Here is a 6322-nt window from a genome sequence, read left to right on the forward strand (position 1 = left end):
CCTTCAATCAACGGACCCCGAACACTCCACCCCCAATTTTACCTCCCCTCGATTGATTCCAGTGTTCACTTCGAAATGCCGCTTGTAATCCCTTGATTTGGGATTGCACTTTCAGAAAAAGGGGTTCTGAATTTAGTCCTCTATCTAGCATATAGTTTAATACTTGAAAAGAAAGAATATATTATTATATTAAACAGATCCAGAATATGGGTGAGATTATAAGTCTAGATGTGTAAGTGACTTTTTGTTTGGTAGGCTATTGGTAAGGAATATATAAGGAATATTAAAAATATTAACAAGTAGTATATTTAATAACTGAGAGGTATTTAAAATAGATTTAAATCGATTGCATTTATAGTTCCTTTTCGTAAACTCTTCAAGAACTTCAAGCAATGAAATACTTTCATTAAATTAGGAATTTGAATTTTTATATCTTAAACAGGGGAATGTATGGCAAGCTTATTTGGTATCCTTACGTTATTTTTTCCCCTTGAATTTTAATATTTTTTCCCAGTGCAGTTATGGAGTAATCATCACGGAAACTGCTCTGCGGGTGGGCCACGTTGACATTTTGCAGTTGGCTGACTTCGTCCATATGAGGGCTTTTCCAGTAAACTTTGGCCTGACAATAATTTTCATAATTTCCCTTGCCCCAGAGCGAAGCTACCTTGCCAGGGGTTCCATAAATCAGCCACGAACTATTGACACAACCCGTTGGCCATAAATCAGTGGGATCCGCGGACATCAGGTTCGCACACAGCCAGTTGGCCATTCCATATTCTAAACAAATTACCCCCAAATCGGCCGAGACTATATCGATATATATATGGGAAGGCATCCGTGAATTTTCCGGCTTGCCAAATGCGCGAACAAATAATGGCAACAAAGCGCGGAATAAAACAATTGCCACAGTTTTAACATTTCGCCATTTGCCATAAATAAACATGAAACGGTTTTGGGTGCTGGTTGCGATATTGATATTGATATTGGTCCTGGTCGCAGGATCCTGGGCTTCTTCCTCTTCCGCCGGCGAGTGCAAAATGCTCAACATTTTATTGAAATTCAATTAAAGTCGTATTTCAATAATTGGTCACGCATGGTGCGCATTTCCGTGCCGGTCCGCTCCTAAATGCCGCTCTACAATTTATGACTTTTCAATTCGATTTTTTGGTATTCTGGTTCTGATTCGGGGGCAATTGAAATGCTGCCACTTGGCCGGCAGCCTTTGTCCCTTTCCCGAGTGGAAATCGGAAATTGTTGCAAAATTCTGTTGTCCCCGCTGCATTAGGCTGCAAGTTCTTATCAGTTTCTGGGTGACGAGGGTGAGCACCCTCTATACAGAATATACTTTCCACATCTACTTTTGCTAACATTTCACCCTCACGTTAAGTGTGCAGCATTTTTGCGTGATTTGTGCGAATTTCTCTGTCTCGTTGAGGCTGATAAAATTTGGAAAAGTCGGGGAGGAGGTGGAAAATGGGAAATGCGATACGGGGTGGTTGCTTCGGTTAGTTTGTGCGCCTTTGTTGATGTTGTTTAGTGCCATAAATTCTTTTTTACTTGTCATATCTGACTTCGGGCTCTCTCCATTTAGGCACAGATCATTAAGTTTTGCACTGCGTCTATCTGATTTAAAGACCTGGCAACATGTGTAGCCGTACACTGGAGTTCCCATCCCCGGGACTTATCAAAATGTCAATTGCCCCGCCGACTGTCACGGATCTTTAGCTCTGGCCTCAGCTCCATCCTCTAATTAACGAGGCGTTGATGCCGCGTTTCGACGGAGTTATTTCGCAAAAAATCAATTTGATTTGAGGCAGACTGTTGCTCAATTGCCGAATTCAGCGCAGACCAAATGAGATCCATCAAAACATCAACACTGTCAGGGGAAAGCTGACAAAGCGTTTGATTTATCCGGAGTTTATATGGTTTGAAAATTGGGGACATGCGGTCATTATTCCCAAATTAGTTTCATTACCTAATAAATAATTTAGTTTATTATAAACATACTAAAGAAACATATTAAAAATTCTGCTTTTGGAAGTTGTTTTCTTTACATGTAAATCAATATTTCTGATGTAAAAGAATAATGATTTATAAGCTCTTAGAGTTTGTTATTATCCACTTTACTGCAAACGAAAAATGTATTAATTAACTAAGCATGCTTTCTTAAAATTTTATTATATGAATAAGTATATATTTTTATACAGTAGGGAACCCAGATCTTATCCACACCCCCGCACTCAATTATCACTTATTTTTACTACGCATGAACATCATTAGAGGTGCCTTGGCATTCCACTCGGCCTGAAGAATCCCAGAACTGGTCGCAAAATGCAGTGCAAATAATCAACCTGGGGCATGATCAAAGTGATGTTGACAACGACATCTCCTGGGTGTGTCCCATTCGCGAGTCCCTATCCCTACTCCTCCCTTTTCAGATCCCGAGACTCGAAAACTTTGGCCATATTCCGAGCATCTTTATGATCGCCTTAGATCTCCGCTGGCTGCCAACATATTTTTACACGCCAAACATTTTATTTTGACAGGCATGCGATTTGCACGCTTAATTGAGACAGGTGCATTCCAAGGAGGGGGTGAAAAAGGGGTGAGGGGGGGCGGAAAAGGGGGAGTTTTCCTGGGGAAAAATCGAGGAGGAAGTGCGGCCAAGCTGCGACATGTGTTCGCTTATGGTGTCGCACAAATGCGGAGATTTATCATCGTGCCACATGCTACGTGTGTTTTCCATTTCGTCGCCTGCGCTCCGCTGCCATTTTCGCGATTTTCACAATTTTCACGGGAAAAGCCAGCGACGCTCGCCAAATGCAAAATTAACAACCTAATTAATAGTTGGCCCCGCCAGGACAGGTCTCTTATGCCATCTGAAATGGTTATATGCCACGGTTCCCATTCCACCCACTCTTTCTGTTTCTGTTTGGGGCAGCTGCTATTTAAGTGCAGGGCCTTTTTCGCTCAGTGCATCGATGCCAGGCGGCAGCCACGCCCACCCAACTTGTTGGCAATAGCATTTGGCCGGGTGCTTTAATGGATTTTATCTGGGGTATGATGGGGCAAAGGGAAGGTTCTATGAAATTTTTATTCACCAAAACATTTCAAGCGAATAGAAATAATTTTAGCTTTTAATGGTTAATTATTTCATTAATTTAGTCCATCCTATTTTTTATCTACTTTATATTTTGCGAATTATTTATTTTTATACATTTATTTCTTTCTAGAACATTAAACATTTTTGAGACTTGACAGATTCCGTTTTTTGAAACTCATATCTATACTTATATATAAGTAAGTACTTTCAAATGGTGTCACTTTAATAATATCTTAATTAAAACTCCTTTTTTAGAGAATATATTAAATAATGAATGAACAAATTAAGGGAAGTATTTTAAAAATTACCATATTCTATCCACAGCAGTCTAAGGTATCTTTGTAGTCGAAGAACGTGTCTTAGCATTTCGAACATGTCGCTTTTCTGTTTTTTAATTGGACCCATCTCGGGATCCCGCCAATATTTCGAGCAGCGGAACCGCAAACTAGGAGTAACTAACGGCCAGCGGGCGGCGCTGTCAAAGTCAGCTGCTTCCCTATGCCATATCCTATATCCTATATCCCATAACCCCTGCTCCCTATACCCCTATACCATCTCGGTGGAAACGTCTAAAACGCTGAAAAATTCCAAATTGACTGCCGGACCCCTGGATGTCCGTGTCCGAGTCGACTATTGAAGGCGTTTGCGGTTGGACTTTTCGTTTCGGGCCGGACGTTTATTGAACATTTTTACTTGCGGTTCGGCTCGGAAGCCCCGGGAAAAATGGTATATGCTATATGGCGGAGGAGCCGGAAGAAAGGGGGCTCCTTTATTAATTTTTGTGTGAGCTCGCCTCGATTTCACGGACAGCCTTAAATGCAAATCGCTGCAAATGGGATTTGCTGAAGAGGAGGTTTACTGGCAGCCAGCGAAATTGGCCAAAAAAATGCGTTAAATGCAAATTGGATAAGATGTCGTGTCGGAGGAGGGAGGACTTGCATGTGGCTGCCAAGGCGGATATCCTGCGCCCATCACATGGATGGTGGGCTAAAACAGAAGCCGGGCCGCGAGATCCGAGAAGGGGAAACTTTAAAGTGGATTATATCTCGAGGATGTCGGGGACATCCCCCAGTACGTCCAAGTGCTATCTCCTGCGCTTTGGAAACATAAATCCGTGAGTTTTTGCGAGCGAAATTTATGGCGCTCGCGACACTCGCGAAAGTTTTGGCGGCGGCGGCGGCATTGTTGTATTTATGACCGCGACATGACCTGCTCACATAAACGGTCCTCGAGTAACGAGTCCTGAATCTAGAATCCAGGATCCCGAGATCCGAACGTGCAGGACCTGCTCGGAAATTGGATTTGCCGGAGGATGCTTGGAGCATCCTTGGGCAAAGCTGCGCCTCTTAAATCTGCACGCCTGTCAATTTATGTTTTTGATCGAAATTTATGTCCTCTTCGCCGTTCTAATGAGCGAAATGCAGCGCAGAAATTACAAGGACCCCAGGAAAACAGGAGCCTGGCACTTTGCCCCAATTCCAATCGAAGTTAATTACGTGGAACATTCGCAGTTCAATCTGGCGATTTGCATTGGCCAACCCCCGCAGGAAAAAATATTTGTGGGAAGTGAAATCCATTCAACCGGATGCAGGAAGTCTGGATTCTGCTTATGACTGCAGAATCTGTATGGTAAAGTGACTTTGGGAGTGTGTTTGCCCAATGTCTCCGGGCTGAATGGTCAGTCAGTTCGGTCCCAAACGTGGCCATAATTATTGTTATGTTAATGGTGACCATCGGCAGGGGAGACTGAGAGCAGCTTTCGGGGTTGATTGGGCCTCCTCTTGACCATAAAGCCATCGCCATGATTTGGGGTATCGACAAATGTTGTTTGTCCATCGGTTTCCACGTTCTATTTTCTGTTTGCCCTGCGACTTTGCATAAAAATGGATGAGTGGTGACCCGGAATGGGGGGAATTGCTTATGAAGCCTTTGTCAGAAATCAAAGTTTACTATTCGGTCTTTGGTTTCATTTTCGGAAGATATACCAAGGTATTTTTTGTACTCCTTTGGAAGAATTCTATCAAGTATCTTATAAATACTCTAGTTATTTAATTGATGGAATTAAAAGAATTAGTTATTTAACCACAGATTTTACACCATACCATTTTTATGTAATATTTGTTTAGCTTAAATATAAAAAGTACCAAAAATCACCCTGCGAATTCACCCTAAGTACCTACTCTCAAAATCTGAAACGCTATTTTTAATGAAAGAAAGATCTAAATATTCAAATAGAAGCTTCGCAGGCCTATCATCTGATAATGAGAAGCGTGGAGAATGTCTTTGCTTTTCCAGCTAAGTGCCAGAAAGTGTGCCACGGTTTTCTGGCCGGCCCATTAGGTTCACTCCCAGTTATCCTGGAGAAAGGGGGCGTGGCGTTAGCACTCCTTTTTTACGATTCACCACGGCTCTTGGAGCAAAGAAAGGGGCGATCTGCAGATCTGATGCAGAAGTCGGCGGTCTGATAGGTGTGACACATACCGTGATTGATGAAATGTTTGCCACGCAAGCCAACCGAAAAGAGGAAGACCAACTAATTTCCACATTTTTCACATTTACGAAGACAAATTGAGGTGCGAACTTGGGTCGAGGCAATAAAAGTGCCGAGTATCAAAACAACAAAATCTTGGCCATAAAAAAAGAGGTGGATTTCCCAGAAAAGGGGGAGGAAGGGTTGCTCGCTTCAAACTGGCGATGGCAGGCATGCGAAATTCCCGATTGCCAATTGTTTCTCGATTCTCGAGGAGATGGGCATCCGCCAAAAAATCCCTGGGAGCTGAGAAGTCGCATTATGAGCAGGGCAACCAAAACAAAAAAAAGGGAAAGGGACTGGAATCGGTCCACTATAAAAGTCAATATCTGGGACAATAAATTGCTACTCCTTCGATACAGTTCCACTCTGCTTTTGAGTTAGAGTTCGTGGCGAATCGTTCGCCATTCGAGTTTTCCTATTTCGGTTTAGTTTTCCATTTCATTTCGTTTTATATGCCCGGTTCGCCGAAAGTTGTCAACGGCCATAAACGCCAACCACCCACCACTTTCCTTTGACTTTTCACTGAAAACCCAACACCAGCCGCAGACTTTTCCCCCTCCCCCGCCCGATTTCCATTAGCATAATGTCTGATTCGCCGATTTCCCAGGCCCTCCACTCCGCTCCTCTCACTTTCGATTTGCCACAATTCCATTTTATTTATTTGCCGGCCAGCGAAATTACAT

Source organism: Drosophila suzukii, chromosome 3 (assembly GCF_043229965.1).
Source record: "Drosophila suzukii chromosome 3, CBGP_Dsuzu_IsoJpt1.0, whole genome shotgun sequence".
Taxonomy (NCBI): domain Eukaryota; kingdom Metazoa; phylum Arthropoda; class Insecta; order Diptera; family Drosophilidae; genus Drosophila; species Drosophila suzukii.